Source organism: Pleurodeles waltl, chromosome 4_2 (assembly GCF_031143425.1).
Source record: "Pleurodeles waltl isolate 20211129_DDA chromosome 4_2, aPleWal1.hap1.20221129, whole genome shotgun sequence".
In the NCBI taxonomy this organism is placed as follows: domain Eukaryota; kingdom Metazoa; phylum Chordata; class Amphibia; order Caudata; family Salamandridae; genus Pleurodeles; species Pleurodeles waltl.
Window position 1 is genome coordinate 478863674 of NC_090443.1, and position 27638 is coordinate 478891311.

The 27638-nt window shown below is 43.1% G+C and overlaps 1 protein-coding gene across 1 annotated transcript in view; it reads right to left on the reverse strand.

Annotated features, from left to right (window-relative positions):
* LOC138292940 (intercellular adhesion molecule 5-like) overlaps positions 1-27638 on the reverse strand; it is a 191756-nt gene that overhangs the window by 40189 nt on the left and 123929 nt on the right. The gene's annotated exons all lie outside the window — the stretch shown is intronic.

Sequence of the window (27638 nt, forward strand, 5' to 3'; positions counted from 1 at the left end):
TTCCATAGGTGTGGGCTGAGCTAGGGTCCAAAATCTAGGGCTACTCACATCAGAAAAAGAGTGTCAATTTTGGGTGGGAAAATGTGCTGCTTTAATGTTGCGTTTTGGGCTGTTTCCTGTCGCCGGCACTGGGCCTATCCACACAAGTGAGCTACCATTTTTATCAGGAGACTTGTTGGAGGATAGAATAGTAGAACATTTGTAAATACACTGGATTCTACTTCATTTGTATCTTTCAAATGTAAGCCAGTGTATAAGAGAGATGACATTTTGAAAAATATGCTCCAAATCATACGCCAGTACAGTTACCTACATATTCAGAGATGGAGAAATAACCGCTGCTCCTAAACTCTATATCTTATGCCGATTTCAGAAATACATAAGTTTCCTTGGTACCCATTTTTCGCTCTGCCTATTTCGCGATAAGAGTTGCCCTATATTCGGAACTCAATGAAAAGCCTTTGTATGGTGCAGCTCGGTTGTTTGCTCAGGGTAGCTTGGGTTCTTGGTGAACCTACAAACCCTATATATATCCCTGCAACCAGAAGGGTCTAATGGACGTAAAGATATATTGCTTTTGTCAATCTGCCATCCTGACAAAAAGTTACAGATGAAAATGTGGTCACAAATACCTGTTTTTTCCTAGTCATTTTCAATATTTCTTTTTTAAATAGTTATTTTCCTTTGGAAAAACTTGAGAGTTCTACACATATGACCCCTTGCTGAATTCAGAATTATGTCTACTTTAAAAAAAATCTTCAACTCTTCTGGATCACCCATGGGCTTTATACTAGTTAACAACACAAACTGGAAGTAGATTCAGAGCACAAAACAAAGGGAAAGTAGGTGACCTCTTAGACAAATTTCCAAACTGTGGTACAAAATTACGTTTTTTTTTTAATATTCAGCTCTACATGTTGCTGTAAGCTGGGAAAAGATGACTTAAGTTCAGCAAACCATTCATGGATGCCATTTTTAGTGAAAAAAACTGGCACTTTTATCTGGAGCACTTTTTCCATATTTTTATTCTTTTTAAACTCAAAATGTTGCTATATTTTGGCTATTTTCTCAGTCCCCTCCAGGGGAATCAACAAACCTTGTGCATCTTTAGAATCCCCAGGATGGTGCAAAAAAAGGATGCAGATTTGGCATTTATAGCTTATGTGCAGAAAAAGTTATGGGGGTCTAAGTGCAAACTACCCCAAATAACCTGGAGGGGAGAGGCTTAGCAGCGAAAGGGTTAGGGGCCACCTTGTGGGAGTTAGTTAATAAAAATAACCTAAGGGTAAGACTGTGATGCCTCCAGGGGTTACGAGGCCAGGCCCAAGTTTCCTTGTCAGAAACTAACCCTAAAATTATTACAGAAATTAATAACAATACAGTTTCCCTCCAATAGATTTGTGGGTACAGTCTATCCAGCCCACCCTGTGTAACATAATTATTTAATCATATAACTTCGATCTAATGTCGGTGGGTAACCTCCCTGCAAGCCAGTGAAAGGCCTTATTTTTAAGTTGTTCTTTATCTTCTCTTGCCGGTTGCACAAAAGGCGGCAAGTTGGCCAAAATCAGGACATACATGGCACAAGCAGGGGGAAGTTACAAGATAGCATGAAAGGCCTGTGCGTCAAGGTGGTTACCTGAGATTTTAGGTGTGTTGATACTGTCAGCAGCATATTCACAGCATCTGCTCGAGGTAAAGTACCAATTAAAATGGGCAGACACTGGCTCAGCCAAGAGGGTATTTCTGCAGCAGGTTTATTCACCTGTACAAGATTAGTATGAGTATGTAAGATATATGTAGATCTGCTCGAGAAAGATTGAATCTGATCTCTCAAGGACCGAATAGAAATGCCTGAGATCCTACCCTATCTTCCAGCCTCTCAAAACTATGAGTTAGATTTTCTAAGACCAATACAAGTTTTGCTTCGATGGTACTAAGGGCACTCTGTATATGTTATGTTAATTTACTTAAGCTGTCTGACCCCTCCTAAATTTCCTTAGGTTGTTAGAGTTGGAATGCGGAGGGAGCTAAGAAACCCCCCACCACTTTTGCCTTTGGCTCTAGTATTACTAAATGTTGTGCGCCCCCCATGTTCTCCCCCTATCTTGAGTGTCCAATGGTGTGGCCAAGGCTGCGGAATTCAAACCAGCTGTCAGGCTCCCACCATGAAGAGAATCTTGAATAGTGCAGGCCACACCAGTATTTGAAGCAGGGGAGACAGAAGGCTCATTAGCAGCCAATGAGTCCTGACCCTGTCTTGAATAGGTTATTTGTTCCTCAACGGAAAAGATTTCATTGACAAGAACTCCCACAGTATTTTTTTAAGAAGGATTAAATAGAACTGCTTGTTGATGGGTGTTTATCACTGGAGTTATTAGCCTCAGCTTTCCTTTTCCCCATAGTGCAAGTATCAACTGGCTAACAGACACTAGTCTCTGAGTGCCTAAGTGCAAAAAGCGGAGTCAACTCAAGCCAACAAATAAAAAACAGGAGCTCGTGTAGACACAAGTAGTACCTTAGTCCAACTAAACAAAACTTGTGCACAGAGCCACCTAATGAAAAGTGAGGCCAAGAGAGGTGGCCCAGCCCAGCCCCTTCCGGGCTTAGACTGGCCCAGTCTTCGCTCGGGTGCGCTACGGGCTCCAGAAAGCACTTTAAAGTGAGTGCTTGGCCCCGCCCACTGGTTATGCTAGTGGCTGGGTGACTGAGTCCCACCCCAGCCGTGCTAAATCCTGAGATGCGGGCAGGGAAACCGCCAAGATGAAAACCTCTTTCTTGAAACATTTTATTGAGCAGTATGAAATATGCATCTGAAAAATTAAAATGTAAAACATATCTTATTTCAAAAGAAAGTGATTTGAAATCAATGATTTCTTTGAAATAGGAAACTGAATAATCTATTTATTGTTACTTAACGTAAATGAGCTACTTTGAAGCAGGGCTCGTGGATCACATCATGTCTGTGTTGAAAATATATGGTCTGTTTTTAAATCTGTGTTTACTTGAAACTGGCCAATGAATCATTTACTTTAAAGACTGACGTAAAATAGAGAACTTACTTGAAATCAAGATGTGTATTCAACAATTAACAATACAGCTATTACTGTTGAGTATTTGTTTATTTGAAAATAAATGTGATATGAAATCTAAGATTAACTTGAAACAGTCTGATAACTGGTTACTGAAATGCTTGGTTTACAATAAATTAACTGAATTGCTGTTTGGACTTATATTCCTAAACTGGTCATTAATTGCATGTGCTAGGGATAGATCTTTTACTATAATGCTTGATTTGAAAGTAATGAACTCAGTTGAAATCATGACTCCTGCTCCACAATCAAACATCTTCCATATCCTTGTATTTAAAAACTAACGCAGCGATATCAAATTGGAGAGTTTCTTATATTTAGAGCCAGTGAATCCTTATGACAACTTGTGATTTGATATTAAGATATAAATCTTGAAAGACGGACTTGTATTTCTCCCATAGTCAAGGATGCTTCGCCTAAACAAATATCTTATTTGAAAATAAATGGGTTTTAACATCTAACTCACTTGGAATCCTGCAAATAATTTCTTTGCTGTCAATGTTCATTTCAAACTAAAAAAAATCATTAAAATTAGGACACATTTTTCAAAATAAAATATTTCTCTTATGACGCATTTCTTATATGCAAGTTCATTTAAAACCACTGTTTTACTTGAAACAACAGCAATTAGGTACTGTAAATATTCATTTGAAACGAAGAAATTGAAATCATGATTCATCTGCCATGATTAAACTTTGTCTACAATTATGTGGCTTGAAATCAAAGATTTACTTGAAATTCAGCAACTGAATGTATTACTCTGAATAAAATGTGACATCAAGAAACTGAACTGAAATCAAGAAATCAGTGCTCACATCTACAATCAAGGATGCATTATCTACTATGCTGATATGGTTAAAAAAAATGATGCAGATTGACAGTGGAGATTTACTTTAAACCATACCAGTGAATCCTTTTTTGTAGTTGTTAATTTGAAATCCGAAACCTGAACAAAAATCAAGAAAATGGGCCTCATCTTCCACAATCAGGAATTCCTCAACTTCTGTTGTGCGTTATTTAAAGATAAACATAATTTGTAATCAGTCTACGAATTTCTTTACTGTGAAGGTCTCTTTGAAATCATGAAAACAAATTGATGCTAAGAAATAGGGGGTCGTCATAACTTGTTGAAATGATATGAAATCGGAGATTTACGTGAAATGGGACCATTGATTTCTCCCATCTAACCATTGATTTTAATCGGAAGTGAATTAAAGATGGGAACCATCTTTCAAAATCTTGCATTCATCACCCTTTTTCATGCTTCTTTAAAATAAAAAAGGGAGTAAATTTGGGATATTAAATATTTTGTTGTAGCTGTTGACTGGAAGAAAGCAAATAAGTAAAATCAAAAAAATCAGGACGACTTATCAGCAAGCATCGATTCATCATCATCTAAGATGAATTGTTTTGAAATAAACAATAAGAATTGTAGTCTGCAATATACTTGAAATACAGCAATGGATTATCTACTGTATATGTTCATTTAAATTTGATGAGCTGAGTTGAAACCAAGAAAGCCGGATTCATCTTCCACAATCATAGTTTCATCACCATCTATTAAGGTTTGTTTAAAATTAATTCATGTGATTTGAAATTGGACATTTACTTGAATTCAGTCCATTGACTGCTTTATTGTCACTAATAATTTGGAATCAAGGAATTGAGTTTAAATCGAGAATTCAGGGTCTGTCTCTCAGAATCATTAATTTATAACCTACAGCTATAGTTTGTGCAAGAATAAGGGCTATTTGTTGGGGAAGATGGGAGTGCTGTTCATTTAATAAGTCACATATTCCTGTAAGGTCAGACACACAGTTTTAATAATTTAAACCCAGAAACAGGGTCCGCCCGCCAAAGTCCTTCGTCGGGCTGACCGCCTATGCGGCTGTCCCTCAATGGGCCCTATTACGAACTTCCCGCTGGGCCGCTGTTTTCAACCACCGGGAAACTCACCACAACATTGATGCCAGCTCATAATCAAGCTGGAGGCAATGTTGCGGTGCATCGGGTGCGACAGAATATGTCACGCTTTTCATTGCCTGTAATTTGGGCAGTGAAAAGCTCGAGGGGTCTGTCCATGGGGGGGGGGGAGCCTGCACTGCCCATACCAAGTACATGAGCAGTGTAGGGGCCCCAAATGCCCCCTTTCCACCAGCCTTTGCATGGCGGTCCGACCACCATACAAAGGCTGGCGGAAAGGGGACTCGTAATACAGAGGGCAGCGCTGCTGCACCAAAAAAAGTTAAGTGGCGTATTATGATCGCCGAGTCCACTAGGCTGTTGACTGGTGGCAACCTACTGGTGCTGGTGGTCGGACCGTGGTGGCTCTGCCACAGTCGTAAATGTGGTGGTCTGACTGCCACACTCTTAATGAGGGCCCCAAACTCTGGTGCTCATGGCACAGAGTAGATAGGCTTAAGTTATGAAACACAAAAATTATGTAGCAGCTATAAAACTGTCAAAAAGCCAAAGCCAAAAACAGTAAAAAAAAAAAACTTTAAAAAACCAACCTATTTCTATATATTAAAAAACAATTAGTAAGAAATATGACACAAAAATGACTAAAACCCAATAAAGGGGAGCGGAGACATGAATTTTAAAAGTTTAAGGCAAAGAGCACCAAGAAAAAGTAAAGTGGCAATTAGAAACCACTGTTTGCAGTTAACCAGGACCTACAAGCAATCTCAGACCAACCATAATGGAGCAGAGGTCAGATATACCAGACGGTCACCCCCTTCAAAGTTATCATCATCTGACCTAGGGCTTGAGTTAGAGTTTGGCCGGCAGGTTACACTGTCACAAATGTCCATCCACCTAATTATAAGTGCATTAGGATATAATGCACTTTTCATTAGGCAGATGGTATTTCATCCACCAAATTCTAAATTCACTCATTACGAGGGTGGCGGTCCTCGGAAAGCCAAACTCGCATTGACAGTTGGAATGCCACACTCCAGGCAGTCTGACCACCCAATTAAAACCCTGGTGGGCGAGCCACCAGGGTAGCACCGTCCCCACCGGGTACATTGTTCCCAACGGGCTGACGGCGGACTTGGTTGTAGTCAGCCAGGGCGGTGCTGAACACAACCTTGTTTTCTGCCCACTTTTTCAGGGCAGTTTCCCCACAATGCCCCCCCCTTCTGAGCACCATAGAATGCTTCGCAGACAGTGTGCATTCTGAGGGTGCTGGTCAGTCCCCTCGGTGCTACGAGATACCACTCAGTGCCTTTAAGGGAGCTGAGTGCTATCTCGTAGCACTGTTGCTCTATTACAATGTTACCGCCAATCAGACAAGCGGGAACATTGTAATAGGGCGTGGTTGGACGCCACTGCCCAACTCATAATGAGGCCATTAGTCTTGTTTTTTCGAAGTCAAAAATCTTCCAGCAGGGCATGGTTTAAAGCTGTATCCAATAAAGTCCTCTCAATTCCATATAGCCGCTGGAAGAAGTTCCACTGAAGCTGTATGTTTTGGTGGGGAAAGCTCTGCATGGAAAAATTCAACTTTTGTGGTCCCCAATGTCCTGTCATCTGATGGTTATTTTTCATGCCTTCAACTAGTCAAGATATCCGACTTAGGGCCTTATGAGGCTGGCGGTCCGATGACCACCACAGCTGTGATGGTCCAACCTCCAGATTACGAGGTTGGCAGGCAGAACCGCCAACTTACTGGCGTCCCCGTCAGGATCAGTAATCCCAACAGGCTGACAGCGGTCCTGATTGTAATCAGCTAGGGCAGCACTGAACTCAGCATCGTCCTGCTGATTACAACCTTGTTCCCCGCCAGCCTTTTCATGGCGGTCTGACTGCCATGAAAAGGCTGGAGGAGAACAAGTGCAGGGAGCCACGGGAGGGCTGCACTGCACATGCCCAGTGCATGGGCAATGCAGGGGTTCCCCTGCTCAGTACCCTTGAAATGCACACTGTCTATTGTGCAGATGGTGTGCATTTTGAGGGTGCTGGTGCCCCCTGCGTGCGGCAGTATTGCCGCTGTCTCTATTATGAGCCAGCGACAATGCCCCCACACCTTTCCCACTGGGCTGACCAGTGGAAACCTTGGTTTTCGCCAGTCAGCCCAGTGAGAAAGTTGTATTGGGGCCAGTGGGGATGACGCCAGCACCGCAGCGACCTCTCCGTCAGCATAATCCACACCTTAGTCGCATTTTTTGGTGCTCAAAATCTTTCAGCAGGGCAAGCCTGAAGTTGTATTCAACAGCCTCCTTCTGAAATCAGACGCATTTGCCATAAAGTCCTGCTGAAGGTCTTGGAAGTCCAAAAGTGTTTTAAGTCCCAACTTTTCAGCCTTCCTTAGGCTGTTCCTTTTTGCCACTTTATGGCTCCAATAACCACAGAACTGCCCTTAGAGGCCAGGACACGTCCTAGCAGAGACCACAAGCAAGGTCCAGTCCGTTTCCAGTTGTAACTGGTCAATTGGTCGCTCACAGTAAAAGCTGTTGTATCGCCATGTAGCACACAGAAGGCCAACTAACTGACCCCTGGAGTACACTTCTTAGCCATGGGTATATGTTGAAGTGGGTCCAGCCTTTCAGGTCTCCCTACAGGTTACCCACAGAAAGTCCAGTACTCTTCTGGTCTTCCACAAATCCAGAATGTGGTTTGATTGGAGCGAGGGGCTACTTTTGCCATTTCACTAGCAGGTGGATGACTCCTGCATACACCATTCCTGAACAATGGCCAAAAGGTTACCAGGGGCAAACCTTTCCACTTTTGCAGCAAATCTTGTTTGCTTCACTCCAAACTATCCTACACTATGCTATTCTCAGTAAAATCCCAGATGATATAATCTTTCTACCCCAGAGGAAGCTTGTTTCAAACTTAAGTTGTGTTTAAGGTAACTGGCTTTCTCTCCCACTCAATTACTCTAAGCTGGTTCTTGGGCCAGCTGCCTCCTTCCCTCAAACAACAGACAGGAGGCTAAAGCGTGTTTTGGAATCAAGACTCCTCTTTTACAGACTTCTCTTATTCCTGAACTTTAAAAGTACCAGTCTTCTCCTTGGTGAGTTTTAAGTTCGTACAGTTCCCGAACACTCCTAAACTGCACTGCTTGGGTGCAGGTGGGTCATTATCCCCCATACTCACCCCAAACCCTCCTATCAGTCCCAAGCCTTTGTCTCTGCTTGGAGAGTGGCAGGGGATTCAGGCAGGGACGTTCTACTTTTTCAAAAGGTACTTTTCCTGTATATTTATCAAAAATCCAAGTTCATCATTGAATTGGATTTTTAATAAACATTAAAAAACAGTGGCCAAACCATTTCTGGAGTTATTCTAAAGCAAACCTATAGAATTAAACCCCTACCTGTACTTCAGCCTTTCCTTCATAATATCCTTTCAAGTTCTACTTCTAAATAACAGGCACCCACCTTGTGCCCTACAAAGCCTATTTAGAGGTGGCTTACTTAATATTTAAAGGTTTCCCTCATTTCAAAACGTATATTTTGACAGGTCTGCCTACAGGTTTTAAAGCTGCAAGAGTCAGCTTACACTTGTAGGCCCGAAGCCATGTTTTCTTTGTTGGCCTAGTAAATGGCACACTAGGTGCAGTGACTTTCTCTGCCATTGAGGTATTTTCTTAAAACATATACTAATGCCTTATTAAAATGTTAAATATGGGGCACGTCCAAGATGGCGGAGCGCTAGGACGTTCCCGTTAGCGCTCCGCCGCCTCGACCTAGAAAAGTGCCTCGCGGCCCGCCGTGGGGAAGCCTGGAGGCTCCCCCCGCCTTGTGAGGCTCCCCGGGTGTCTTGTGCTGCTCGGCTGCGGCTGGGTCTGGGCTGTGTCGCTCCCTCGGGGAGGGCTGGGCTCGGCCCCGGAGCCGAGGCGGGGCCGCGGAGCAGCAAAGGGAGGCAGCCTGGGCCGCGGGACGGGCCTTTCCCCGGTGGCCCTGCCAGGCCTGGCGCCAAGGGATTGAGGACCTGGGGTCTCATCCAGGGACCCACACCAGCTGGTTTGTGCCGCGGGACCCGGCGCCTGGAGAATTGAGCGCTCTGAGGGAGGAGGGTGCTCCCTCATGTTCTGTCGGACTGGGAGCGGCAGATGGGCCCTCCCCACCCTGGCGCATTGGATTGGGGCCTTTTGAAGTGAGGGGCCTCAGCAGAAGGTAGGGGCCAGAAGCTCGGCCTCCGGGCTGTTTTATTACAACATTTGAACTTTGGACGAGCGTGGTCCTGCAAGCTTGTGGACGGCGCCAGGAGCGGATTGCTGCAAGTGGCGGCTGATGGGGGTCGGACCTTAGCGCGGTCTCGGACAGGGCGGCATATACTGACCGGCCCCAGACGGAAAGCCCAGAGGCCCGGCGGGCTTGAACTGGCGAGGCGTGACCAGGCTGGCGCGCCATGGCGACATAAAAATCCAAGCGCGAGCGCTCAGTGAGGGACATGCTGGCAGGGGCGCGCCTGACACCTGGGACTGTGGCGGAGGACCTACCTGAGGCGAGGGCCCTGGAGAGACGCGTGCAGACAGATACAGAGGAGAGTTCTCCCGTTACGAAGGGCTTTGTGACCTCCCTGCTTGAGTCGCTCCGAGGAGATATCCAAGAGCTGCGTAGGGACATCTCACAGGAGGTGAAGGAGTTACGAGGAGAGATTACCTCCTTGGGCGAACGTGTATTGAAGCTAGAGGACAGTGAGATCCCTCACGGCGAAGAGGTGGCGGGTCTGCAACAGGAGGTAGTCCGCCTCAGAGAGCAGCAGGACCTTCTCCAGATGGCGGTTGAAGACTTGGAAAACCGCTCGAGGCAACAAAATATTCGTATTAGAGGGGTCCTGGTTGGTGCTGAAAAAGAGGACATTGGGGGCTACGTGGTGGACCTGTTACGCTACTTGCTTGGCACAGACGAGACACCGGAGGTAATCCTGTACTGGGTACACCGAGTTGGGCGCGCCAGGGGCCCTGGAGACCGCCCTCCAGATATTTTAGCCTGTCTCCACAATTTTGTCCTTAAAGAAAAGATTCTACAGTGGGCCGGCAGCCTCCAGGGAGTACTCTTTCGAGGGCATGAAATCCAGCTATTCCATGACTTATCTGTGCGGACTTTGCAGAGGCGGAGAGAGTTCAGACCGATCACGGATCACTTGAGGGCGCGCAATGTGTCCTATTCCTGGGGCCATCCGTTCCGCTTGGTCTTCCGCTGGGAGGAGCAGCTCCGGCAGGTGAGATCCGTCTTGGAGGCTAGCCGCGTCCTGGGTCTGGAGGATATAGGCCAGGAGGCAGGCGAGGGGTCGGCCCTGCCGGCGGGGGGTTCTCCTCGCTGGCGGAGAAAAGAGAAGAAAAGGAAGCTGCAGCGCCAGACGGCCTCGGAGCTGAGGTCGGAGAGAGAAGCCGCTTTGACCAATGTGGCCGCCGGAACCTCGGCCTAGTGTAGACACCCGGGGGCACCTGGGATTGCTATTGGCCGCATTGCTAACAATATGCTGATCGTCGAAGAGGGTCGAGGCGGCAGGGGAAATGGACCTGGTTAGCTAACTTGGTTGGATATACAGCCCCGTGGAAACTTTACCTTGTGAGGATGGACGTTCGAGGACTTCTGTGTTCTATGCACCTGTTGTGCTTATTAGTTGTCTGTTGATGGATTTCCCTGCAATGCTGGCTATATGTGGAGATACCTGTAGGCCTGAGTAATCTAGGTGGTCTAAATATCAATGTAGGGAACAGTCCTCTGTTGGGCCCCTGCCTCTTCTGCTTGCTCCCCTCAGTATAGGCTATGACCATTAAATGTTCAAGTTTAAATGTTAGGGGGCTCAATAACCCTACTAAGAGGCTAGCCATCCTATCAGCTTTAGAGAGATCGGGAAGTCATATATGTCTCCTGCAGAAGACGCACCTTGTCATTAAAGATACCTACCGTATGTGCTCTAAGTGGTTCCTCAGGCAATTCTGGTCCTCACTACCATCAAAGCATGCAGGGGTGGCGATACTTCTATCACGTTCATTTCCGGGGGAAGTGATAACAAAATTGCAAGAGGTTCCAGGGAGGCTTTTGGCCATGAGGCTTAGACTGGGGTGTTTTTCCTTCACAATCGCTTTGCTTTACGCACCCAAATCCTGACAAGAAACCTCCCTGAGACAGTCTTTGACTCCGCTGCTCCAATCCCCTGATGGTGCTGTATTACTGGGGGGTGACTTTAATTTGGTGATGGACGGGGACCTGGATCGCTCAGGTCATCGGTATGGGCAGACGGGGTATTTATCAGATGCAGGGCGGCAGTGGATGTGTGGAGGAGGGCGCACCCCACGTTGAGGGACTACTCCTTTTGCTCATCAGTAACCAAAACATACGCTAGGTTGGACCTTTTCCTGGCATCCCAGGAGCTTCTCCCTAGGGTTAGAGACTCAGCGATCGAGCCGCAGGCCCTGTCAGATCATGCCCCAGTTACAGTTGAGATTCACATGGACATGGAGAGGGTCAGTGCATCGGGATGGCGATTTAGGGATTCGATGCTTCAGAACGTTGCAACGGTAGAGGCGATCCGAAGGGCAATAACAGATTACCTTAGCTTTAACGATGATGGGAAGATAAGCATTGCAACACTGTGTGAGGCACTGAAAGCTGTCTTGAGGGGCAAGGTGATGTTGCTTTCTTCTAGGGACAATAAGGCAAGGAGTCGACTTAGGGGGGACCTAGAGCAGCAAGTGAGGGTTTTAGAGAGCTCACATAAACATACCGGCGCTCCTAGAATATGGCGAGAGCTCGAGAAGGTGCGAAAGCAGCTGAGGAGGTTGGACTGGGACAGGGCAGAGTACGCAGTAGTCCGCCTCAAACAAAAGTACTATGTAGGAAGCAATAAGTGCAGGAAGTTACTGGCGCATAGGTTGAGAGCGCAGGGTGCAGCATCAATGATAAAAATGGTGCGCTCCCCCTCTGGAACAGAAGCGCACACGAGTGACCAAATAGCGCAGGCTTTTGCGGAATTCTATCGAAATCTATACAGGGCGGAGGAGCCCGGTACCTTAACTCCAGAATCCTTCTTAGAGGACATAGCAATCACCCCCTGTCTTTGAGAGAGGCAACCGTGTTAGATCAACCTATAAGGGCAGAGGAGGTCATATCAGCGATTGCCCGGCTGCAGACCAGGAAGTCACCTGGCCCCGATGGTTTCTCTGCGCTTTTTTATAAATCCTTCTGTGTGGAACTTGTTCCCGTTCTGGTGCGACTCTTTAACTCTTTTCGTCAAACGGGCGCTCTTACGCCTAGTATGTTAGACGCTACTATCGTGGTTATCCCGAAACCGGGGAAGGATCCTGAGGAATGCGCCTCGTACAGGCCGATCTCCATCCTGAATATTGACGCCAAACTGTTCACTGGTATTTTGGCACATCGCCTCAATTATTATATGCCGGGGCTTGTGGATCCCGACCAAGCGGGATTTATACCGCATAGACAGTTTAGCGATAATAACAAGCGACTGCTTCACCTCTTGGATAAAACCGAACGCTCTCGTAGGGCAGCGCTCTTCCTATTGACTCTGAAAAGGCGTTCGATAGTGTTTACTGGCCATACCTGTTCAAGTTTATCAGTGCGGAGCATGAGCAGCACTTCACATGGTCCTCCTCGGGGCTCCCATACTTGGGGATTGAGCTGGGCTCCACAGTCCCCCGCACAGCGACGTTGAACTATGCGAAACTAACCCGTGAGGTGCAGCGAGACTTAGAGTCATGGGGGAAACTTAAACTGTCCTGGCTGGGTAGGGTTGCAGCAGTGAAAATGACCATCCTACCACGTATACTTTATCTGTTTCAGGCACTCCCGCTAGAGCCTCCACCGTGGATGATAGCGACCCTCCAAAAGGTGGTTCTAAGATTTATATGGGAAGGGAAGGCGGTGCGGTTATCGCAGCAGGTTCTCTATCGCCCCAAGAGGGAGGGGGGGCTGGCGGTCCCCTGTCTCCTTCGATACTTCCAAGCAGCACAGCTGCGTTTCCTCTTGGAATGGAGCCGACCGTCTTCTGAGAAGCACTGGTGCTTCATGGACCAGGCAGTAGCTGGCTCTCACATATGGAAGGAACCCTGGCTTAAGCGCCATTATAGGGCGCAGGGTTTGTATATATCCCCGATCACGGAGGTCTCGATGAGAGTGTGGGATCGGGTGGCCGGCGGGGTGGGCTTGACGACCTTCCATTCCCCAATGACTCCCCTGGGCGCGAACCCCGATTTTGGTATTGCGTAGGTGGTATGAGGGGGGCTGTAAAAGGGTGGGGTATTTATTCGATGAGCAGGGGGTTATTCCCTTTGACCAGCTGTGGGAGCTATATGACCTAACCGAGGCTGACAGGATGATGTACTATCAAATAAGACGCTGGGCTCTGCTTGCAGCCAATAGGATATTAATAGATAGACCGCTAACACCATTTGAAAAATGGATTTTAATGAAAAAAGGCGATAAGCGCGTGGTTTCTGAGCTTTATGTCCTCTTACGGGGGGAGGCCCGTTCAACCAAGACGAAGGGTCAACTGAGATGGGAGAAGGAACTAGAGAGGGAGCTATCGGAAGATGAATGGGAGAATGTTTTTTATAGGGCGCATCACACAGCATATAACTCAGCAGGTACAGAGACAGCCTATAAAGTAGCCTCTTCCTGGTATTACACCCCAAATAGGATCCATGCTTGGGATCATGATAAATCCAGTCTTTGCTGGAGGGGCTGTGGGGGTGGGGGTTCCCTTGTCCATTTACTATGGCGTTGTCCCAAACTACACCGGTACTTGAAGGACATAATAGACACTGTGGACAGGGCTTTTGACACTCAGATCCCTAGATTTCCTGCCTATATCCTGTTGGGCCTTCCCAATCCTCTCACCTTTCCCCTGAGATCATTGAAGGGACGGCAGATGGCTTTAGCCTTGAATGCTGCAATACAGCTGTTGTTATCTGTGTGGGGGACAGAGCGGATCCCGACAACAGTCTTGTGGCTGCACAAGCTCTGGTTTATCCTCGCTATGGAAAAGCTTACCCGGACTTCTCAGCAGCGGAGCGGAGACTTTAAAGAACTTTGGTAACCATTCTTACGTATCCTATCTCGGGAGTTTGCAGAGCTGACTTGCACCACTTATCTGAGAGTTCTGAATTTGATCTGAGTGCAGGGGATTGCACCTGCAAGGAGATGTATATATAGGACTAGATTTATATGGTATAACAGCCTGAGATTGCTTGATTACTGTATTGCAAGCCAGAAGTGGGGAAACATAGTTGTATTAAATCTATTGTTTCGCATGAAGTAAGCTAATACTGAGCCTTTCGGCAATATGGTGATGTAGTGCATATGCGATGTTTTATAATTGAAAACTAATAAACAGATTTGATCCATAAAATGTAAAATATGCCGTTTAGGAATTAGCCAATTTTACCATATTTTAAGGGTCAGAGCACACACACTGGTGACTGGACAGAAGTATACCAGGGTGCAGAGTTAAAAAAACAGCATTATCAGTCCACAAAAAATGTGGGTGGTTGGCACGCACAAAAGGACCTTTCTCAGTTTGTCTAAAAATATATGATATGACAACAGAGATTCACTGCAAACCAGACCACTGATCTCTTCAACTTACCTACTGATTTGTATATCAGGGAAATACATTTAAATCATGACATCTTCAACAATCATGAATTCATCATCCTCTGGCATGAATTGTTGAGAAATAAACAAAGCATATTAAAACGAGAAATTTACTGAAAATTAAGCCATTTAATCTTCTACTTTATTTGCTTATTTGATATGCAGGAACTGAATCAAAATCAAGTTATCAGGATTCATAATCATCTATAATAGTGTCTTTAAATACGTAATTATGATTTGAAATCCGAGTTTTTCTTAAAATCAGACCCTTGAATTGTCTACCATTACGGTTGCCTTGGTATCAGGGATCTAAATTAAAATCACTGTTCGACAACAGCAATCATTTATTGATATTTGAAAGAAAAAGCAGTGATTTGAAATCCAACATTTACTTCACAGCAATCTACTGAATTATTTTTTTAAATTAAAGTTTTGAAAAAGAGACATTGAAATAATACCAAAACCATCAGCAATTATCTACATCTTCTGTTTTGGGTTGCTTAAGAATAAATTTGAAATCAGAGGTGTACTTGAACTCAGTGCAGTCATCAATCAAGATATGGCCTACTTAAGAAAATTATTAGGTTGTAAACAACTGATCATATTGAAGCCCTACTGGAAACCACAAAGAAGAGTTTTTAATAAAAAAAGACAAACACCCACATAATCTAGGTGACATGCTTCATCATACAGTCTTTCATCCAGAATTACCTGGGTGAGCTCGAACATTATTAGAGCGATCTTGATAATATCAGTCAAAAGATCTCCAACCAATGCGTTAAAATTGCCAAGTAAGCAATCCCATCAAGTACAATTATTAGTGGGGCACATTGGCAAGGTTAAAAGCATGAAGAGTGACACATGGAGGTAACTATAACAGCTGCATCTGCAGGCCTACATGTTGCAGCTGTTTTTTCCTGTCCCCCAGGGTCATTTGATCTTGTTCCCTAGGAATTTGTAAATATTTATAACCCAGTTGTGTTGTGGTTCATTAGTGAAGAAAAATAATACATACATGCACATTGATTAATGTATAGGATTGATTTCAGGCAGAAGAGGAAATAGCCAACATTAAAACCTTCTGCCTCCTTTCTAGAAATCAGACCACTGGAATGTCTACTTTAACTGTTGATTTGAAATCAGGGTACTGAATTGAGATCACGACTAAACTTCCATAAGTCTGGATTAATCATTCTCAATCATTAATCAGAGTAAATTGTAAAGTAATTTGACATCAGAGATGTACTTGAAAACAAGCCATTGAATTGCTTATTGTAGTCTTCCATTTTAAGTCAGAGAATTGAATTAAAATCAAGAAATCAGGGTTCCATCTTCCATAATCATGGATTGATCTGTATCATGCTTTGTTTAAAAATAAATGATTACATTTAAAATCAATTTTACTTGATACCTTGTCATTGAATTTTCTTCTGTAACCCAATCAAAGAAATTTATTGGATCAAGAAATCATCCACATTCACAGATTCATGTTGTACAATGGTAAATTTAGAAATAAATGATGCAATTTGAAGCAAACAATTTACTTGATTTCAGGCAACTGATTCCTTCACTACACCGGTAAATGTTGATTTGAAATCAAGGACCTGAGATAAGACAATACGTTTAAGAAATAAGTGCTCTCCAGTTCTACAGTCATGGATTCAAAATCCCCCATGATGTGTTATTTATTTATAAATTTTACTTGAAATTAAGCAGATAATGTTCTACTGTAAATGTTGATTTGTCATCTGGAAAATGAATTGAAGTCAATCCAACAACAATAATGTGTTGGTCATCCTCAGTTGTTATTTGTTTAAAAATAAATTATACTTAGATTTAGCTGAAATAAACCTGTTAACTTCTTTATTGTAACCAGTGATTTGAAATAAATTAACTCAATTTAAATGATGCAATCAAGGCTCATCGCCCACAAAAATAAATTCATCATCTATTTTTATTGTTTGCCTAAAAATACATATGACATGAATTTAGTAGACACCACTGTGAGTTCATAGCAACCCAAAACATCCTGCAAAGAGTCATCAACAGTATAAAGAGACATTTTCAAGCTAAAATTGCCTGCTTATACCAACTGAGCAGACAGAAAGTGATAACAGAGAGTTGAGAAATCCTCATTTAACATAATTCTTTCCTAAGCCTCTTACAGCTGAGCAGCACATACACATTTAGAGAAATTAATAGATCATCTACCTATTACTATTACCACTCCAATACAACCATATTGGTGGAAGGTGGGGGACATTAAAGGGGTGATATTTACTATTCCCACTCCAAATTAAGCCAATCTAAAGACGTTGTTGGACACTAAAGAGAAGATATTTACTTTTTCCACTATAATCAAAAACATTTTTTACAAGAATATAAAAATAAAAAAATGCTATATACACAATCACATCACTCCATACTCACACACTTTTTTAAACTATGAAATAAATTAAACTAACTTAAATAAACACTAACCAAAACTTCAAACCTATATGTTCATATTTAAAAATTAGCATATAAAAATAGTTTGATTACAGTAAATAATTATTGTATTTTTAAATATTTATTACTATTTCTAAATATATAAACCATAAGAACCCTAGTTATTTATAAAACAACAAAACTAATTTTAACATGAACACTTTAAGTTTAATATCAAATTATAATAAAACATAAAAAAGTAAAAAGTTATATTATTGAAAATTGTTTTGTAAAAAACTTTTACATTAAAAAATGAATATAAAAGTTACAATTATATTACTTTAAGGATTTCTTATATTTTTAATTTGCCTTTTTATGAATTAAATATTTATTTTATATTAGTATTTTTATTTATTATTATTAAATATTATCAATAATACATTTAAACTAATTAAAAAGATTAATGCTGCAAAATATATTTACAAATTGTAAAACAATAAATTGAATATCATTATAAGTAGATGTTTTAAAATCAATTTTAATTATTTTAATTCTCCCCAATCTTCTCCCCTAAATACCCTATATCGCACAACTAAAAATAATTATAAAACCATAATGTATAAACATTAACTAAAAATACTAATTTGAACACTACCATAACTAATAAATTACCTTACAAAAAACACTTTTACAAAAATAATAAACATATAAAATCAAACACACTACAATAAACAACTACTTAACACTTAGAAACTATATTACATAAAATATTTTCTACAACGATATTTTTAACAATGATATTAAAAACAACACTTAAGATGATATTTTTGCCTTTGATATTCCTGACGATATTTTTGACATCCCTATAATTTTGTATCACAAATATGACAATATTTTTATGATCATCTACAGCCAAGCACTCGGAATAAGACGCATCTGCACCAATGAAGACACTAGTAAAGACCATCTACAGGAGCTTGTTACATTTTTTAAATAGCGAGGCTATTCTCAGCATATCATTCTGCAACAAATTGACAAGTCTTTGCAGTTACCCAGAGAAGCACTTATTTGGAATACCAACAGAAGAAACAAAAGTGACAGAATCCCATTTGTGGTTGACTATCATCCATCAGCTCCCAACTACAGAAATATAATACAAACAACTTTTCCCTTACTATCCACTTGTGAAAAATTGCAAAAGCTTTTTTCAAAACCGCCAGTCATTGCTTACCGCAGAGCTCCCAATTTACGATTACTTATTGTGAGAGCTGAACTTAAGCAAGCTGTAACAAATGCAGGAGTTCATTGCTGTGATTTTAAAAGGTGCATCACATGTGAATACCTGTTACAAACATCATCAGTAACTAGCTCTGTTACAAGGAGGACCTATGGAATAAGACAGCATCTTACATGTCGATCAACATGCATTATTTATGTGATTCAGTGCCAACGCCAAAGCTGTAAAAAAACAATATGTAGGCCAAACAGTGAATGACCTCCGTACACGATTCAGGAACCACAAATCAGCAATAATTAACAAGAAACTTGACCAGCCTGTAGCCAATCATTTTAACCTTGTGCACCATTTACTGTCAGATTTAAAGATTTTCCCTGTGGAACATGTTCTAAAGGAAGAACTTCTGGACATCAGAGAAAACTTCTGGATGCACCGCTTACAATCACTGCATCCAGATGGACTGAACATCACTGACAATACCACTTGATTTCTGCATATCTGAAGAGTTCTCAGGACTGCATTGATTCCACATTCCAATTGGAATCTTCACTCATGATGCTTTTTGAAAATCCAGCAGTGTCAGCTGTGCAGCAACTGAGCAAACCATCTTATACTACCTTAGAAAGGCAGAAGCTGAAACGTTGTAGTAGAAATATATTTTTGTTCTTTGGTGAGATCATCTGTTTGAGTCACTTCTTTCATATATATATATATATATATATATATATAAAAGAACTTTTCAAATGACACTACTTGTCACAACACAGTGAGTAGCGAGTTATAGTTAGTGTTGTCTGGTTATCGAGCTGAAAAGAGTGTCGTTATGTCAGCTACTTATAATAATTTGAAGGTGGTGGATGAATTGTAAATGAAAGTTCTAACTATACCTTTAGAATGTTTTAAATCTGTGTGGTTTAAACTTGGGTTGTATAGAGAAAATAAGTTTTCCTAACTATAACTAAACATTAACTTTTCACGGTGTAACTGACAGTTTTACCAGTTTTACCTAACTATAATGTCACTTTAACCTTTGGTTTTTTTCAGTATATATATATATATATATATATATATATATATATTTAAAAAAAACGAAAATTAAAGTGACATTACAGTTAGGCGAAACTGTCAGTTAAAATGTACCATTTTAAACTAAAAAAAACAATGGGAACAGAAACTCGTGGAGCACCCGATTTATTAAGTTGCTTGCTGTTGTCATTGGCTGTGCTCATGCTAAATCACCCGTTCTGCGTCATGTAGAGCTCACACTGTGGCGTAAAGGCGAGTCTGCATGAGGAAAGACTTTACTTTTACAGATATGACCAACGAATACCATAGAAAAAAAATAAGTAGCCACCTTTGACCTACAAGCTAACAGTTCCATTCTGCAAATACAAAAATGACCCCCTGCAGAAACACATTAGCCTTAAGCCTTCAGATGAAACCTGCTAGCCACCGCTAAAGATACATGCCAGCCTGGCCCCCTCGTCAGATACAACCAGGCCCCTCCTCCTCGGTTACAAATGTGAATCCTTGGCATCTGTAGCTAACCCACGGTTTATACTGTTTTGGACCCTCTGCAGACACTATCCTAGCTCTCATGAGATTTAACCTAGCATTTTGAGGGGTATTGGTGTGCTTGGCATGAGGCACGGTTCTGCCCCTCCATATATCTATAACCGGTCTCCCTGAAGGCTACACACCACATCTTTGGTGTATAACTGGGACTGTAGTTAAAATAATCCATCTGCGCTCCCTTGTCAGGTGAATTTTGATGCTGGACCCATTCCTTCTTGTTCCTGAATTCAGCATTCCTCGCATCTCCACAAAATACACAAAAACGGCATATAAAAAGACCCAAAACGTATAGAATTTCCCTGGCACCCCAGGGTTGGGTGCTGACTAGAGATTGCTGTCTGGGTTTGCAGCAAAGCTGCAAATCAGGAAAAAAGGTTGGTCACCACACCAGCACCATGTCCTGGCCCGGGCCGATGCACTCCTGCCTTCTCTGTCACCTCGGAGCCACCGCAAGGCAGCCAAGTTTGTGACACCGCCCCTCTTTCCTCAACAGGGGTGCGCACCTCCCCCGCTCACATACATACTAGTGACTGACCGTCCTGCCCTGTAATCCGCTGCTGCGCACAACTTAACCAACAAGTAATAGCACGCTTGTCTCATGCTTCCCCGTCCTTCTGTAGCACCTCTAATGCACTTGGCCACAACCCGTCAGCGACCAGGTTAGGACCAGGTAATCCCCCTACTGATTTATTTATTTTCTGACCAGGTAGGATTTCTCCTTTTGGCTTAGTCCAGTCTGGGATACACACTGTTTTGGCATCTGGCTCGATTTGAGCCCTTCAAGCTGTCAGAACTAGGATATAGCGTGTCTCTCAGAAGAGAAACTTGGTAGTTAGATGCCATTTAATTTGAGGAGTTCTTCAATATGGGATTATCATGAGACTATTTAACAAATTTCTTTAATTTTACTATCAGAGGCCCGGATTTTCGGCAGGAAGTATTATTTGCCACCATTGACGTGATACTAACTAGTTGTTGAAGATAGGACCAGATTCTCCCACATGTGCTTTTTAACCAGCTATAGTGGATGTATTAAGGGCCCTGAACAAGGTGTGTGACTGGTCTGGTCACGTGGCACCCAAAACGCACATTGGCACAATTATTGGCTGGAGAAAATTATCTTTTATTTCTCTCTTTGGATCCCGCACAACATGTATTAAATAGATTAATGGATTTGGAGGACGATTTATATAGGGATGGAATTAATGCACTACAATCAATTCTTAGAAATGTAACAAAAACTTGAATGAGTAAAGATTGCAAACAGTCAAATTAGAAACCTACCTAATTTAGAAAACTACTTTTGTGCAATACACTTATAAATTGATGTTGTTCTCTTTTGAGGAATATTAGTTAGGCTTATTGTTTTTTTTATGGTTTTAGTCAGCAAGTTTGATGTGAGAATAATGGTATGAGTGTATTTTTTCAGGGTGTATGAAATCAGGTCCTACTATTTATGAAAAGTGATGTATGATGATATGATGATATTGAATATATTTTTGAATATGAACAAATAAAAACAATCATGTTTATCACTGTCCTTGTGTGTACACATTAATGCTTGATGCCTACATATACATTTAAGGGATTCCATGGTTGGAACCATGATTGATGGTGGGTTGTTTTTTCTTTTTAGTTTGGCAGAACAAAACAGTCTTCATCTTTTACGGAATACTTTGGTCTCCTAATAAGCCGCCTACTATCGTGCTCCTAAAGGGTGGGCAGTAAACTCTGCCATGTGGCGCCTGGTGACGTTTTTGCCGAATTCCGGAGCGCGGAGTGGGCAAAACTCTGCCAGTGGAGTGGAGTTCAACGCCCACCCCTAATCACAATACCACATAATACATCACAAATATTGATGAAAAGTTAGGAAGGCCTGATTCTGCTCTGAGGACACAGATGAGTTCTCCTTCCAGAGGCTGATCCAATGACCGATCTTCTTCGAGGCCCAAGACATTAGGCAAGTTGAAGAACAAGAAGCTACAAGTAGCCCAAGCACTGCTTCCCTTTGTCCCGCCACTAGTGATTAAGAGGGAAGCAGAGGTCCTTGATTTACAGCTTTCCACCACTGAGGTCCAAATCAATATTCTTACAGAGGTCCTACAACCTGGACAGACAATACAGGAGTCTCTCCTCCCATTTAATGAGGCCTTGGCTGATACATTGCTAGGCCCAGTGTCTTGCCCACCAATGAACCATCAAATAGAGGAAACACAGACAAGTTCTTAGAAGATCTTGCCTTTCTCTTTCAACATCTTGCACCAGAAAGCCTCATAGTTCAGGCGTCTTCAAGCAGGTTGAACTCAAATCCTTTCCCGACCACCCCAATGGACAGAGAGTCGAAATGCATGGACACATTTGCAAAATGCTTGTTTTCCTCCACTAGCCTTTCCCTCCATTCAGTGAACCCGAGTTGCCTCCTAGGTAGATACACGCATGTTTTGTGGGACACAGCTCCGGAGTTCTTACCATCAGTCCCAAAAGACCTAAGAACCAACCTCTAGTGAGTCATTCAGGATGATCAGGGACGTTTTAAAGCATGGGCAAAGTGGGCAATTAACCATGGCCCCCTCCTAAATCTCTCTCCGACTCTGTCTGACTGTCTAGGCAGTGTCAGCTTACCGCTTTTTATGGTCTCAGGCAAAATGCATTTAAAGATGATCCAGTTAAAGATTAGCATATAACGTATATAGTTAGCCGAAAATAGGTAATAAAATCCAAAGTTGTTCTCTACTGGTGCCCTTAAATATGTTGTGCCCATTGCCCACAAAATCCTTAATATTTCAATGATCAGACCACTGTGAAGTATGTAATTTACTTGGGCCTGGATACTAACGACGACTGGGGTAGAGTAGTTGGCTTCACATTTAGATTTATTCAACTGGATTTTCTAGTGATGTCTAACAATCCCTGACAGACATGCCATTTTATGGCACACATCTCTTCTGAGACAAGGTGCACTCATCCTTTGAGCGCTTCAAGGAGAGCAAGACAGCAGCGTTCTCCTTAGAGCTAACACCATCTGAATGGCAGTTTCCCCAAAAGTCACCCTTTTTGAGGCTTTGGAAAGGGATTTCTCCAGAGGCCACATTGGACCTTGCCTCCGCAGCACCAGGCCTCCCAAGCCTTTTGAGGCAGAAGATAGGGATCCAGCCATCGGCATCCAGGCTCCAAGGGGAAATTAACTACCCCAGACCCTACACCTCCCCCTCCACAGCAACACAACTTTAATTTGCCCTCAGTAGAACACTATTGAAGGATCACCTTTTACCTCCACAGGTGATAGAGCATCACTTCGAACAAGTGGGTGCTCTAAATTGTCCAGAACAGATGCACTCTCCACTTCCTTTCCACCCCTCCCACATGCCTCCCACACCACAGCTCCTCCCAGGGGACCATTTTCCCATTCTTCAAGAGGATGTTCAGTTTCTCTTGAACAAAGGAGCCATAGAGTAGGTGCTTTGCCCTCTGAACTTTTGCCTCAGGAAGGACAAATTCACAATGCTCAAATTCTTTCTGCCTTGGATCCTGGAGACTGGATAGTGGTGATGGATCTGCAGGACACCTATTTTCACTTCCCCGTCCTGCTGTCTCTTAGGTGGTACCTGCAGATTCAGATGGGCATTAGTGTTTTCAGTTCTCAGTGCTCCCCCTTTGGCTTTATGAGTGCACCTCGATTGCTCTCAAAAGTGATGGTGTGGTCACTGCCCATCTTTGGAAGGTGGGAATACCAATCTTCCTGTACCTCAATGACTGGCTGCTGAAGGTGGGTTCGCCTCAGATTTGTGGACCACTTGCAGATAACAGCAGATCTGTTGACTTTGCTGGGGTTTCCCATCAACATATCAAAGTCACATGTGGCTCCCTCACAGAAACTCACCTTCACTCGGGCCGTCTAGGACACAGAGCTTGTTCGAGCCTTTCCTCTGCCCTAACAAGCACAGGACATTTGGGCTATGATGCAGATGTTTCACCCTTGACCTGGATCTCAGTGAGTGTGGCTCTAAGGCTTCTTTGCCTTTTGCCTTCCTGCATCCTGTTTGTGGACCAAGCACGTTGCATATACATGCTCTACAGAGGGATCTGAAGTCTCAGTGGGTTCAGAAACAAGAGAAACTTTTGGATTCCATCCAGGTGTCAGAGGAGATTGCAAAACATGTGCGGTGGTGGCTGCTAGATTGCAATTGGACCAGTGGCAGACCCCTTTCTCTACCCCTCACCTCACCCTGAGCTAACGGGTATGACAGATGCATTGTTGCTGGGTTGGGGAGGGCATCTAAAAGAGATGAAGATCAGAGCACTTTGATGTCTGGAAGAAACCAGCATCCACATCAACTTGTTGGAGTTACCGGCAATTGTCTATACATTTAATGCATTTCTCCTGTCCATCAAGGAGGAAACAGGTGTAGGTTTTCATAGACAATGTCACTGCCATGTGGTACTGCACACAGGGCAGAGTGAGGTCATGACTTGATCTTATCACCACCCCTGTGAACATGCAGCACCCAAGATTTTGCACATTGGAGTTTCCAAGGGAGTTCTCACTTGGAAATGGGTTTCGCTTGTATTGGAGCTTGGGACCCCTGTAACCTTTCCCATACCCCTGTAACCTTTCCCATCTCTACCTCTCCTGCTCAAGGTTCTGAAGAAGATCAGGAATGACCAGGCCCAAGTCATCCTAGTGGCTCCGAACCTTGTGAGGAGAGTGTGGTACCCAGAACAGCTGGCCTTGAGCATATCTATTCAGATCTGGCTGCCACTTCTAGAGGTCCTCTTGTTGCAGCAGAAGTAGTGAGGGCCATCTTGGCAGCCAGACATTCCTTGACTAAAACAATCTGTGCCTGATGTTGGGAGTTGTTTGCTGTCTGATGTTCTTCCCAACATATCCAACCTTTATAGACCCAGTTGTATGACATTTTACTCTTTTGCTTATCCTTAGCGCAGCAAGGCCTTGGTATCAAAAGTTAAAGGTTATTTATCAGCTCTTTCAGCCTTTTCACGTTTACCCAATCAGCCATCTTTATTCAATTTAATGTGTTTTCTAAAGGGACTAACCCACATCTTCCCACCAACACCCTTTGTGATGCCTCAGTGGTACCTCAAGCTGGCCCTCACTTACCCCATGTGCACTCTATTTGGGCCACTGCACAGCTGCCGTTTGACTCCTCACATGAAAAAGAATTTTTCGTAGCAATAAAATCAGCTCGTCAGGTGAGTGCACTACAAGCAAAATCTGTCTAGCAACCGTATACAGCCATCAATCTGGAAAAACCTAATGTTTAGAGCTAAAGTGGCGTTCCGCACGAAAGTTGTCAAGCTTTTCCATATAGGTCAGTTCTTTACCCTGACAGCTTTCTTTGCCGCTCCTAAGGATATTGAAAGACATCATCGGCTAGATCCAAAGAGTGCTCAAAGTTTTCACATTGAGTTTGGGCTTTACTGTTCCCCTGAGGAGCAGGGTCAAGACTGATTTGCATATGGCTGGGTCCAAACTGAGGTGGCATGGTGATAAAAAACCTATGGATTTAACAGAGATATGTGACTGGGCGTGAGTTTTTGAAAAGTTTCAGCACTCCATTCATCATCTTTTTGTGTTGTTATAGTCACCCTTAGTAGCCAGGGTATGCCAAGACGTAGGCCCCTTGCTCACCGTGCCACTGGGTTCAAGTTAGCTGGCCTGATGAGGGGTGATACCCCGAAACTGGAACCAGGAAGGACTTGGCCTGGCAGTTCGGGCTGCACTGTTCCCATTTGGAGTAGGGTCAAGACTGAGTTGTATATGGCTGGGTCCAAACTGGGGTGGCATAGTGAGCAACATCATGATGGATTTAACCCAGATCTGTGACTGGGGGTGAGTGTTTGAAAAGTTTCAGCACTCAGTCCATCATCTTTTAAGTGGCCAGGATATGCCCAGATGTGAGTCCCTTGCTCACTGTGCCAATGGATTCAAGCTAGCCTGGCTGATGAGGGGGGATATCCCAAAATTTGCCGAGGATGCTTGTTTCTGGTCCAGAGAGGATCTGGCAGTTTGTGCTGGACTGTTGCCATGGGGAGCAGTTTCAAGACTGATTTACATATGGCTGGGTCCAAATCTTGTTGGCATAGTGAGCAAAAGAACAATGACTGAAGATTCTTATTTCTGGTCTAGGGAGGACCTGGCCTGGCAGTTCAGGCTGGACTCTTCCCATGTGGAGCAGGGTCAAGACTGATTTATATATGGCTGGGTCCACGCTGGGGTGGCATGGTGAGCAACAAAATTATGGATTTAACCCAGATCTGTGACCGGGAGTGAGTATTTGAAAAGTTTCAGCACTCTGTCCATCATCTTTGTGTGCTGTTACTGTCGCCCTAAGTGGCCAGGTTATGTCCAGACGTCGGTCCCTTGCTCACTGTGCCACTGGATTCAAGCTAGCCTGGCTGATGAGAGGTGATACCCCAAATACCAGTCCCAAATGCTTGTTTCCGGTCCAGGGAGGACCGGGCCTGGCATTTTGGGCTGGACTGTCCCCATGGGGAGCAGGGTCAACATTGATTTCCATATGGCTAGGTCCACACTGTTAGCAAAAAAACAATGGATTTAACTGAGATATGTGACTGGGGGTGAGTCAAGCGTAAGTGTTCGACCTGGTGTATACTTAAGTATACTTATACTGTGGGTTAAAGCGATTTCATTTGTTGGTTGCAGTGTCCTTTAAAAATTCTTGCTCGCTAGTGGTCAGTTCTGCTTTTTCCTCCCTCCTTTTTCTGTTTCAGAGCAGTGACCAACTACTGTATTGTTCCACTTTGGTTTCTTTATCTGTTGGTGTGACTGACTATTTTTTTACATTTCTTTGGTGGTCCCCTTTCACTGTGCTTTTTTTAGGCTGGTAGCTGCCTGCATTTTATTGCAGCATTCCGTTCCTCCCACCTCCTCTCATGTCGCTGACATTTGTTTTGGCTTTATTCCAGTGCTGTCCTTGTTTTTCCAGCTCCTAAAATAAGCTTATTTACTAAACAAACACGGCTCCTAAAATAAGCTTATTCTACAAAAAAAACTCCATATGCCCTTGCATCGCATCGCAGAGAGTCTCTTTCTCTAGGGGCCCTCCCTACCAGCACTCAGGACATCGCACATAGGGCATTGCTTATCTCCTTTATCGGGGCCATAAATCTTCTCAGGTGGCTCTGCTAACTTCATTAGAGATTTGTTGACATGTTAGGCAAAAATGCTTGCAAGACTTTTCATTCTGTTAACATGTAAACCCTGTCCTTGGCCCAAAGGGTGAAATCCCCTTTCTGTTCACATTTGTGTGGCAAAAGAAATCTAATTAGTTATTTACAACGCTAATAGCTCTAACTTGAGCAAACGCAAGACCCATTGCATTGCAAATGCTTGTTCTATATTGAAATATATATTTTGGGGTGGTTAATTTGCAATGGAGTTTTTTGCAAGCAAGGACATTTTTATTGTTAATAGCAGTTGAAATACTGTACTCTACTGGTTGGCATGCTCCAATTTCTGAGTCTGATGTCTTTGACGTAGTCAGAAAGGTAAATGACTTTTTTGCTGTTAGGTTAAATGCGCACTATAATGACCGGGATATATTCTTCTTTGTAAATGGGGTATTTTGTAACAAATGTCACAAATATTTCTACTTCCACTGGCATTTATAAAAAAATATGTACTGCTACCCTCTATTAGTGGAATAAAATACCCCCTGCTATACTTTCTAAGCATAGTAAAAGTGACAGAGA